Source organism: Eschscholzia californica, unplaced genomic scaffold (genome assembly GCF_041429995.1).
Source record: "Eschscholzia californica isolate CP2 unplaced genomic scaffold, dmEscCali1.0.p SCAF_1, whole genome shotgun sequence".
NCBI lineage: Eukaryota > Viridiplantae > Streptophyta > Magnoliopsida > Ranunculales > Papaveraceae > Eschscholzia > Eschscholzia californica.
Window position 1 is genome coordinate 61152338 of NW_028238198.1, and position 12424 is coordinate 61164761.

At 39.0% G+C, this 12424-nt stretch overlaps 1 long non-coding RNA gene and 2 other non-coding genes across 3 annotated transcripts; 2 read left to right on the top strand and 1 right to left on the bottom strand.

Annotated features, from left to right (window-relative positions):
• The first annotated feature begins 1146 nt into the window (after positions 1 to 1146).
• On the top strand, positions 1147 to 1229 carry TRNAL-UAA (transfer RNA leucine (anticodon UAA)). The gene has a single exon. It is a non-coding gene; the product is annotated as a tRNA-Leu (tRNA).
• A 59-nt stretch (positions 1230 to 1288) lies between these two features.
• On the bottom strand, positions 1289 to 1360 carry TRNAG-UCC (transfer RNA glycine (anticodon UCC)). The gene has a single exon. It is a non-coding gene; the product is annotated as a tRNA-Gly (tRNA).
• Positions 1361 to 10064: 8704 nt separating this feature from the next.
• Positions 10065 to 12424, top strand: LOC147568001 (uncharacterized). The gene is made up of 2 exons (XR_015238032.1): positions 10065 to 10232; positions 11138 to 12424. It is a non-coding gene; the product is annotated as an uncharacterized LOC147568001 (long non-coding RNA).

Below are 12424 nucleotides of genomic sequence, written 5' to 3' on the forward strand. Positions count from 1 at the left end.
GGTCGGAACTCGGTTTTACGGACTAACACGCTAGGGTAGATTCTTAGCCTACTGAGTAGGCTCTGAGGACTTCAGAAGAGTAGAGTAGTGAGAAGTACGAGGAACAAAGGACTTCTAAAGAGTAAAGTAGTGAAAACTACTTTATAAAGTAAGAGGTGCGAAGTCGCCCTTAGGGTGTGGGCTTATCAGATCCTAAATAGTATGATACTACCAGGATTTACAGGTGGTCATTGGTCTCTTAAGAAGAATAACTCTCCCTACGATGCACACCGCCAATTGTCTGCCCTACGATGCACACCGCCGATTGTCTGCTCGTACCCGGTAGGAGCGGTCTACTCTCCCTTAAAGTAGTCTGAGACTCGGGCTTAACCATGACTCTGATGCACGGAGAAGTACCAGGGATTTAGACTGACCCAATCTCTAATTAGCTGACCACGTCGAAACGTGACTAGCTAGAGTCTGAGTGGATCAACATGACAAATTAAAATTACTTGCTGGGAGCATGGGCTCAAGCAATCAAACCGTACCTACCAGGCATGTTGGGCTTCCTAGGTGAGAGCTTTCTGGTGGGTTGTCTCGTTAGGCGGCATGTTAGCAGGATAACTCCTATGTTGTACTCGGACGGGCCATGAAGGAAGTCCTGCGTACAATCTTTGTTGAAAGAAAGCCACATCCGGTTTTTGCCAATACAGTTTATCCCTTACTCTTTGGATTAGCAAGTGGTTAAGTTTGAAGTTGACCAGAGGCCTTAACTTGTGTCATCGTCGTTTAAGTTATGTGCCGCGCTTGGGATGTTAGGACATCCCGTATGAGAAATGCTTAACTAGAGCTTTACCAGACTGACCCAAATAAGAAATAATAGGCTCAACACAGTGCCCCAACGACGCTTTGCTTGCCCTTTTGGGTCGATGGAGGTTGTCCAGTTTTTTCAAGTCGAGCGAGAGATGTCAGAATTTGCTGTGGGAAAGGCATGGTAGAGATGGACTGTCTTACTTCGCTGAGGCCGAAACAGGAAGAAGGTGTCGTGCTCCTCCTGGAGTCCTGGGGCACGACGGGGCAGGAAGTTCCTGCTATGTCTGCGCACAAGGCAATTGGTTCAAATCGCTTAAGTTGGTTATATTTGGATGTAATGAAACAGACCAAACAGCTGGTTTGCCCGAGTGGTTAAGGGGGAAGACTTAAGATCTTCTGCACACAAGTGCGCATGGGTTCGAACCCCATAGCCAGCATTTTCCTTTTGTTTTTGTAGACTCTTCTTCTTCAGAAAACAAATTAAAAAACTGATATATGCGTCTGCCGGGAGTCGAACCCGGGTCTATTGCTTGGAAGGCAATTATCCTAACCGTTGGACTACAAACGCTTATGATATGTGTCCGCCAACTACTCTAAATATTATAGCCCAATGATTTTTGGCTTCATAGATAGTCTTATATGTACTTTAAAACTCAAAATTTTTAATCATAATAGTTATAGAGTGCGCAATTTATAATATTTCGTTACAGGAAAATGTTATTAAATCCGATGAAAAGTGATTTGAATGGTCCGCACATAGCAGATTTCTAAATGTGTAAAATCTGTTTCGTCGAGCCAAGTAACACTTTTGTCTTCGTATTATACATTCACGGTGTAACTACGCCATCTAATGAACTTAAATAACTTTTGGAGTCTTATATGGAAAAAAAACTATTGTTATGGAGCTTGCAAAATACTCTCTAGGGCATGAAATTTAATGAATTAGAATTAACTTGGGAGCCAATTCTGTGTTTGAGTTCAAAATTACTTTCTTTTTGTTTACCCCTAATCTTCATTTTTGTTTACCCCCGATCTTCAAATTAGAGTTGCCGCAAAATTTATGCTGCGTTTGGATGCAGGATTCCTACCAAAAAATGAGATTTGGTAAGAATCGAGATTTTTTAATCTGTTTGGCCACCAAGAACTCTAAGACTCTTAAATCCTAAGGAAAGTCCAAAATTTGTATTAGATCAAAATCTCACCCTACCACTAAGATTTGCTAGGATTTTGCATAATTAAGCCCAAATTATAAATTATAAACCAAACAAAAGAAATACTCCGTACTTATTGAGAAACATTTGTTCTCACGAAAACTAATTTTTTCGGAGTCATTTTTTTTACGAAAACCGTTTTTTCGAAATCGTTTTTTTATTCAAAAAACATTTTCATTTTTCTCTGAGATCGTTTTTTTTCGAAAAACTGTTGTTCTTCACAATTTTTTTTTTCACGGCAACTGCTTTTTTTACAAGTCCCGAGACTATTTCCGTCAAAAACGATTTTCCTAGAAAAATCGGCTTGTTGATGCAAAAATAAATTTATGTGGAAAAAAAATTACGAGTTAATTCGGTTTTGGTCCCCAATTTGTGACCAACTCATCGTTATAGTGAAACCGAACACATATGGGGTCAAAACAATGAGTTGGTCACAAATTGGGTGCCAAAACAGAATTAACCCAAATATTAAAGATGCTTTTAAAAATAAATAAATAAATCAAATAATTGTAAGTTTTAGAATTCTTACTAGTTACCAAACAAACCAAAAAAATTTAAGTTTATATCTTTTAGTAAAGCAAAATACATATTGCTCTCAGTAGGATACGATTATTTAGTTTGTAAAAGACAATGACTGCTAAAAAAAAGAGTCCATGTGATATAGACCAAAATAATGTTCAAAAAAGGTTTATGATCCAATCTTCCCAAAATATGGATATTTAGTCTTTTTACATTATGGACATAAAAACCCTCACTTTCTAAACACAGTACCGTAAATGTTCCACGCTCAAATTTCGCGCGTTTTGGAAAGATAGATTTGGGCGTGATTTGGGGGGATTTATTAGCAAAAAATTGATTGAAAAAAAAAATCATAATTTCTCTCTCCTCTAAACAGATTTGGAAATCAAATTTTCTCTTTCCTATTATCCGAATCAATCAGAAACCAAAACCCTAACCAAAACAAAACGCCATCCCCACGGATATTTCTAAATCAATTTTCTCTTTCTTCTTTACAGATTTGGAAACCAAATCAATTTTCTCTATCTTATTATGTAAATTTTTTTTATCGATTCAAAACAATTTTCTCTTCTTAACTTTCAGATTTGGAAAGAATATATTTTCTGAGATCAATTTAGTGTGATTTGGGGGTTAATATACAAAACATATATAACTTTCTCTCACTTCACTTTCAGATTCGGAAATAGTATATTTTTCTGGGAATATTAAAGCAACATTTGTTTTCGTTTTTACTCATACATAAATACACATCGAATACAAATTATGAAACAAATACGTAAATTATGTGTTATTTAAGACGAGGAAACCATCATTTGTCATGTATACAACGTAATGGTAAATAGATAATACATAATTTATGTGCACTTTTGGTAACTGTTATGGGAAAAAAAATGACGAGAAATGTTGGATAAATTTTTCATACTGTATGAACTTTTGGTAAAATATTTTTGATATCATTGATAAAGTATGTATAATTTGTATGATAAATACACATATATATCATTCAGTAATAATAAAAACTTACTGGAAATTTTGCGTAATGTACTGTATAGTATGGGAATGTATCGTACATTACCTATATTGTATATTTTGTTATGAGAAACCGTACGGATAATCACCAGGTTCCAAAGTTGTACGGATGGATAAATATGATCTGAAGAAATATCATAAACCACATAAGATTAAAAATAAATTTAAAGAAATATGATATTATCATTGAATGCAAACATAAAATATCAAATTTGGAGGAATCGTTTAATAAGGAATAAACATCAAGATCTAAAATAGCTATGAAAATTTTAGAGAGAGAAAATAAACATCATACATTAGAAGTTAATGAATTAGTAAACAGATCTTGTAGAATTGGATCATAAATCTGATATGATCCATAATAGAGCAACATAATCTGATAATTTAACATGAGAAACAATATTAGATCTTAACAATGGTGATTATAATGAATTTCACAGTGTCTTAACAATATTAGATCTTAACAATATTATAATGTTTGCACAACAATCTAATGAAGATGAAACAAGATTTCTGAGTTTAATGGAGATTTATTAAGTGAATCGGTTTTAGTGAGAGAAAATAAATTGTTTCCGTTACTGAAGATAACATTACTTTGAATAGGGATTTTGTTGGTAAATCAGTTATAATATATGAGGAAGGTTATATTAGGTATTATGAATTAATATATATTCTAGGGATTTGTGTTTTCTCTCTAGATGTATACTAATGAACTAGATATCCATTTACAATATTATTTTGGTTTTCAAACCCTTAATGGGATTAGAGTGGACTAAATGTCATATTAGGTCCCGTTGTTTGGGCTATAAGCTCAAAAATTCCAAAAAAAATTGTTGATGAAAGAGAAAACGAGAAAAGTAGATCAAACTTGTATCTTTTTTTGTGAAAAAACTTTGAGAATCTATGAAAAACCAGATCTAAAGCTAAGAAAAGCATATCTGAAGGTGCAAAAAGAGTATATTAAAAATCAAAACAAAAAATAACTAAAATCAAAACGAAAAAACCATAATCAAAACGAAAATGACCAAAATCAAAACGAAAAGAAGGAGGCGACGAAGCAATCTCTAATGAAAGGACCAAAATCTTAAGAAGCTAAAGGTTGAAGATGGGGCACATGAAGAGGATGGAGATGTAAGAGATAGAGGGCGTAGAGGGACAAACAAAATTTTGGGAGAGAGAATGATATTTGGGTTTTATGAAGTAGAAAATAAATTTTGAAATCTGTTTATATGATGTTATTATGGCAAATAACAGAAAGTAGTAATCCTACAGATTCATATTTGTGCATCGAGTTGCGTTTTTTGGATTAGACGTCCATTTTTTTGTGGATTAAAAGTGTTTATTACTTTTATGGTGAACTCAAGCTACTACTATGAGAGGTCATCTTTTTGACCAAAAATCCAAATTTCAAACTATACAGTGGTTAGCTCAACCGTAAGAAACCCTTGAGTTTTTAACGAGTTAAAATTTATTTTATAGAGGGGCAATGTTGGAAAAAAATAATTGGTTTCACACAGGAGCCCGTCAAAAAATACACTTTTAAACCTAATATTTTTCATGTCAAAATTTATTTTGGACTTAGCCTTTATTGGTTTAGAGGTGAATATATGGCTAAAACCTCTCTCTCTTTTTAGACCCTCAGACCCCAAAAGTTCTAACACGAAATTACAAACCAACAACAATAACTAGTTAAAAAATTCCCTTCTTACTGATTTTGAAGGTTCTTAACAGTTAACATTGTTATTTTTGTTAATAAACGAAGACTTGAAGAGTATAATTTTTTACTAAAACGACATGGGTTTCAATTTGACTAGTATATTTCTTAATTTCATGACACTAGGTTTTTTTTTGGCTAACACCTTTGAGTTATTTAATATACAAACAATAAGTCTAGATGAACTTCCTTAGCCGACAGTTGATTGAACCGTCCCTTCCAACTGGACAAAAAGACAAAACCTCCAACATGAAGAGTCAGTTGCGCTAGATAGATAAAGGTAAAGGGGAGATTAAAAGTAGAGAGAGAAAAAGTACTACATTTTGTGAACAAGAAATTTGACCAAAATTTCCAAAAAATTTGGACTTTGATTAAAAAGGATCAGTCAATTTTTGTTTAGTCTTCGGCTCCCTGAGTATCTTTTTAATTTCCAACACCTTGCGACGCCTTGCGACAACTTTGCAACACCTTGTGACAACTTTACAAATGCTTTGCAACAGTTTTTTGGCACCTTGCAACACCTAATAAATATCAGATTTTTTACCAAACAAAATACAAATATTTGAGTTTTTTAATAAAAAAATATAAAATTTTGGGGTTTTAACAAAAAAATATAACTTGTCGTGTTTTCTGTTGTCACTTAACACCTTTAGAAATTAGACTTTCAATCTCGACCTTAAATTTTTAAGGGATGAGATTGAAAGCCCAAAAATTACTTTTAACTCTTTTATTTCTTCCAGTCGGAGAAAGCTACTCTTTCAACTTCGACAAATCCCTAGTTTCTTTTTCTTCCATCTACCATTGCTTTTCTTTCACAATGAGGTAACTTTAAGTCATGAAAAAATTTTTCCCTTATATTTATTTCACGATATGGTATGGTGTGTTTTTCTTCATGTATGATCTCTTATCTCTAAGTTCATTATGGTTTATATTTTTATGTAGTAATATTGTTTAGGATATTTGTTTGTTCGAGTTCTTGGTACATAGATTGTTTTTCCTTGTTTGTTTCAGTTCTTGATATATTGTACTTATTATTTTTCATTGTTTTATTCAAGGACAAAATGGAAGGAACATATATAGATATAATGTAGATTCTGAGGAGGATTGTGAATCTGAAGATGATTGTGGACCCGAAGAAGAAAAGAGTTAAAAGTAATTTTGGGGATTTCAATCTCGGTCCTTAAAATTTAAAGGGTGAGATTGAAAGTCTAATTTCTAACGGTGTTAAGTGAGTAGTGACAACACAAAATGGGACTTTTTTTGTTGAAGAAATCGGAGCCAATTTTGGATCGACCCGAATCGTCAAACTCGGAAAAGAGATGCTCCATTATGTTCGTCTCGTAGAGCTCTTCAATTTAGAGCAAGAATCACTCAAATCCGACTCCGGATGAATGAGAAATTCAAGTTTAAAGTTTGGACGGAGATCGGTTGAAATAGGGACTGAAATGTCAAAACAGACAAAGTTAGATTGGGGACCATCTGGGCGAAGCGAGCACGTCCAAATCTGGACGACTCACGTTCCACCCGAGTTTTTGAAGCGAGATCTGACGATCGCGCCTGCAGATGAGCGGGACAGTAGTGGGATCTCTGCAGACGCATTGGATCAGAGAGATCCAAAGGTGCGCGTCACTTCCGCGTTGGGACTGATGATGCATAAAATGTCCAGACGTTGACTAACGTCTGAAGAGTCAAAGATCATACCAGAAGTCTCTCGGAACAGCTCGGCTTAAGGCAGCAGGACAGCTAAAACCCCTGATGGTCCACCACACATTCCCATAACCGGGAGGTCGGCCAAAAGAAACCAGCTCTGCACAAAATGCCCTTGGCATGGATGGGTCAGCCCTGTGATCTCTAAAGGAACAAGGGGGGTCTCCACAGGTTCGGCCCATATCTTACGCCCAGAACTAGGAAGATATCAGCGATGCGCAACCTAATGACTTAATCCCGGACTTTCCAGAAAGATCTCAGTCGGTTATACATCTTGCCCGGTTGGACTCCACGTATCTAAAGGAGGAAACTTCTCCTTTAGAGTCTATCACTCCGGCAAGATATCAACGAAGTATCCTTGAACGTAGGAACTTTCACTTATCAAAGATCCGGGACAGACTCGAAGAGAAACCCTAGAGACGCAAAAGAGGTAACTTCTATTACGGTTTGACGGCCACCGCCTCATCACCGCCACTAAGGATAGTCGGCCTACCTTCGCCTATAAAAGGCCCCCCACATCGTCCTTCAAAGGACACGATCTCTGGAGAACAAACACACTATCTCTCCCAAAAATAAGATCTCTTCATACCAGAAGGATCGCCCCCAAAAACAGAGTTCTCATAACTCGCCCTCCAAAAGGATCAATCAATATTCATTCTTTTACTGCAAAGAGCACCCTGACTGTCTTGAGCGTCGGAGCGGTTTTCGAGCCCTTTGCAGGTTTTCCCCCCTTTGGGAACAGACGAACAGGAGCCGGAGCAAGGAATCAGGAGCTGGAGCGAGGAATCAGGAGCTGGAGCAAGAAGCAAGAGAAGCAGAGCAGAGGAGCGGAGCAGAGCAGAGACACAGAGTTGAACAGAGGAATCTTCCCTCTCTAAACAAAACATACCATCATAACGGAGGTTGTCATGCATCAACTCCCTTTTTCATGCTGATTTAACCGGGAGCCATTTTTCGACATCAGCATTTGGCGCTAGAAGGAGGGGATCTCTCCAGCAAATCACCACATTCGGTAACTCGAATCCTACTGAATACTTTTTCAGAACTAACTACTTCCCTGAGCTCTTCAGGCAAACATGTCTTCAAACGAGCACACTCCACGTGGGACATCCCGAAGTGCAGATGAGCTCGCGGCTGAACTTGAACAAATCAAGACTATATACCTCCGAAGGGACGAGGACACAAAACGATTGGAGGAAAGCCTCCACAAGGCTGAGATAGCCAGGAGACCGCAACACCTAATGAAAGGAAAGAAGTGCTCAAGACGTTCGCGAGAAGGCTCTTCTCGCCTGGCGACACCTACGCACCCGAAACTCTAACTCTGCAACCAGGCGACTAGATGCGTTTGGAGAGTATCTTGAGGGAACAAGGTGTGCAAAACCCAGACGAACCTTATACCCCCCAAGAATGCTGGGATAGGCGAGGGGTGTGTGGACGACCCCACCCTCTGTGAGTTTCTCATACACCAAGTACCGGAATTAACAAGAGAAAAAGAGAAGGACAAGCTCTGGGGAAGGACGGCAATTTGGCAGCCACCTCTCTGTCGGGAAATACTGGAATTCGAGAAACCGGCAAACTTCAAATGCCCCACGCTGGAACACTATCACGGTGTGGAAGACCCGGGAGTATTTATCAACAACTATGTTGCGAGGATGAATTTATGTACGACCAATCGAAATATATGGTGTGTGGTATTCGCCACCATCCTAAAAGGGCCAGCTCAGGCATGGTATCAAGCGCTAGCCCCGGGGTCAATAAAGTCTTTTGAGCAGCTTGCCTAAGCTTTCTGCGAAGCTTTCCGAGGAAGCACCAGTATCAAGAGAGGGACCGAAGAGTTGTTCAACGTGGTACAAGGAAAATGTGAAACGCTAGCAAGCTACTGGCAGAGATTTCGCAACCTTATGGTTCAGGTAACCGACCTGGAATCAAACGTCGCTTTTGTCGCCTTGCAGAGAGGTCTTAGACAGGATGACGTAATCAAAGATATATCGGGGAGAAAGCCGGGCAGCCTCGCAGATCTGATAGAAAGGTTGCAATAGTTTATCAGAGCAGAGGAGAATTATTCGCGGATGAAGGAGGTGGCCAATATTCCTTACGAGAGTGAACGCCCCCGAAAAAGAAAAAGGGAAGAAGTCAGGCTACCCAGGGAACGAGGGCGAGGCAGAAGGCCCAGGGCTGACTTCGCACCGTACACCCGCCTAATGAAAGGAAGGGAGGAAATCTTGCAGGTACTAATAGCGTAAGGAAAGGCTGAACTGCCCAAACCCAATGACGACGGAGGAAAGTTCGGATCCAAAGATATGACTGCGTGGTGTGCCTTTCACAGAGGCTATGGCCATAAGACCGACGACTATCGGCACCTCAAGAATCTGATTGAGGAGATGGTAAGAAAAGGGGAACTGGATAAATACATCCATAAAGAACAACGACCCTACGAATACCGAAACAAAAAGCCAGTCAACAGGGCAGGAATCGGATTGGGATCTGAAATCAACGGGCAAGGCCCCATTTCTAGAAAAGCAAATAAAGGCACAGAGGGGCCCACCGGAGTAATGGGGAATATCAATACCATAGTAGGAGGACCTACCCTCGGAGGAGCAACTAAAGGCGAGTGACGCAGATACGCCAACGAAGCAAAAAACCAGCCGGTCTTCCTAATCAAGCCTGTTGTGGAAACTCCACCCATTGTCTTTACAGACGACGATCTGGTCGGGGTAATAACTCCACATGCAGATCCGCTGGTAATAACAGCTGTAGTTGCCAATTGGAGGATAGGACGCATTCTAGTCGATACAGGGAGCTCCACGAAGGTCATGAGTCGAACGTGTTTCCAGAAATTCGGGGTAAGCGAACGCCATCTCAAATCTTATAAATCTTGTTTGACAGGATTCGGAGATAATCAGGTCGAAACAGACGGAATAGCAACCCTGCCAGTGCTGATCGGCGAAGGAGAATCAGCAAAGGCGATAGTGCTAAACTTCGCAATCGTCGATAAGATGTACGCCTATAACATCATATTGGGCAGAAACTTCCTGAGGGAGTAAGGAGCAATAGTTTCCATGAACCACCTTATGATGAAGTTCCCAATTCCGGGAACGAATCTCATCGGAATGGTCAGGGGAGACCAGAAAATAGCCCGGGAATCTTATCTCGTCTCCGCCCAGGGCTGCGAGCAAGAAGAAATGAATCCAGTCATCGTTGGAGGAGACAAAGTGTTCTACGGTGACCCGACGACAGATATGCAGAGCTGAGAAACTAAGGTCATCACTACCCCTACTATCTTTCCTTTTTGAATAAAGCCATTAGGCAAAAGAAGTAGCATTACTAGCTACATATCTTACCTTATAAAATAAAGATGTTTTTTAGCACAAAACACTATAAAAGGAGGAGTCCTAATTAAACTCATCTCGCTCTGAATCGAGCAGGTAGCCCTGACAGCGAAAGCCAGGACCAGGGGACCTAAAGGCAACCTTGGTAGGCGGGCCCACATAGGGGCCCGTGGGGGCGCAGGCCCCCACGGACCCAAATGTGGGATCCTTTAGTTTATAGAAAAAAATGAGGTGCTTCTAGAGGTATTTTTAGTCAGCCAACCTGTTATAAAAATGACCAGCCCCAAACTAAATTACTATCTTACTTTAGTTAAAAGGTTTTCCATGGCCCACCACATCTTTAAAAAGATTTAGTTTCCTTTGATTAAATCGATGGAGCTATTAAATAGGCAACTGTTCACCTCTTATTTCTCCAATAAATAGGTAAGTTTGTTGGAAAGTAAGAGACGGGGAGAGGAGAGAGAGAGTTTCTCGCCATGTGCGATTTTTTCTCCCTCTTCCTCCTGAAACCCTAACTTCAATACCTTGCAAGTCTTGATTTGATCAATTTCATCCATTAATCTGTTTCTCTTCTTCATCTTTTAAAGTAACCTAACTACTCTCTTGGCTTTAGTATATTAATTTCTAAACACTCCAACCAAAATCACCCTCCCATCTATAAAACTCAGAACTAGGGTTCATCATCAAAAGTGTAAAAACCCTGGAATCAGTCAGGGCAAGCTCTAAACACGGTGACCTGCCCCTTCCACTACGAAGCCCCAAAGAAATTTCACCTGAGTGAGAAGGCATCGGATGAACAGCAAGCCCTAATTTCATCAGCTAATCAATTTCTTCAGGTTTAGGGGAATCGACAGAAGCAAGTAAATCGAAGAGGGGAACGGGTACTCAATCTCTAATTCAGTATGAGACGTTCCTATCTAGTACAGATAGAGGAAGCAGCAGCAGCAGCAAGAAGAACCCCTAACATCAACCGAGTATAAGCTAAATCAACGACGACATCGGAAAAACTTTCACTCTCCAGAGATCTCATCTAACAGGGAAGTTAATCTCTAATTTTATATCTCTGGTTGGGATTATAGACATAATATTTTTAAGTTTTCCATACTGTGTTGCATGCCCACTTAATCATGATAATTGATCTTCTGGATTTCATCTGGTTTAGCTGCTTTATGGTATGCATCATCCATGAAAAAAAAACGATTATTTGGTTTCACTTCACCATTCCATAGTAATCCCCTAGATAGAGTTAAGAACGGCAAATATTATGGTTGGACGCCATATACCTCTATTGTTCAACCAAATCTCGATTATATCTGTCTACCAGTCATGTTGAACCTTCATGCCTACTTCGATCGTAGCTCTCTCTCTCTCTTCATATAGTGTTACAATCTGATCGACCTAAGTATGATCAGTTTGTTCGGCTATCAACTCTAGTTGCACCCATCTTGAACCGAAATCAATTTAAGAACACTAATCGTCCAGCTGCTGGCCTCGTCTACCTGCCAATCAGATTAGTTATAAGAAGCATTCATCTGAATTTTCCCTTCGACCCTGGTTGACACTATATTTCGAATATTATTCTCCATATCCGTCATGCAGTTTATGTCGCTTATCTTCCAGCTCACTTTTTGTTGATAACATTTGTCTTTGATTTTTATATAGATTTAACTCGTAATCCAAGTTCCGTAACATGTTCACTTCCACCCCTTTTCGCAATTTTATTGCGATCCTTTGTCGGATTAGCTGGGTATTTATACCGAGGCTATGACGGCGATCCCATTAACCAGGTGTCTGACCTGTTTCTACTTTGTAGAATTCGATCAGATATGGTCTCTTTATATGGAGAATACTGGCGGGATACCCCAGGAATCATCGTTTGATTCCATCTTGCAAACATCTTTATTTCTTCTTGAAATTTTGGATGTATGCTTAATCCATCTCAAGTGTTACAGGAAGTTAGGTAAAAGTTTCATCCTTAAATCAATCAGACGGACTCTCAAGATCAATTATCATATCATTCTCAAAAAGAGCTGCCAGCCTAGCAAACTACAGAATAAAGACTGCTCGACATATCGAAGATATTTTATGCACTTTTTCAATTATGTTATTTTGTTTTACTACTT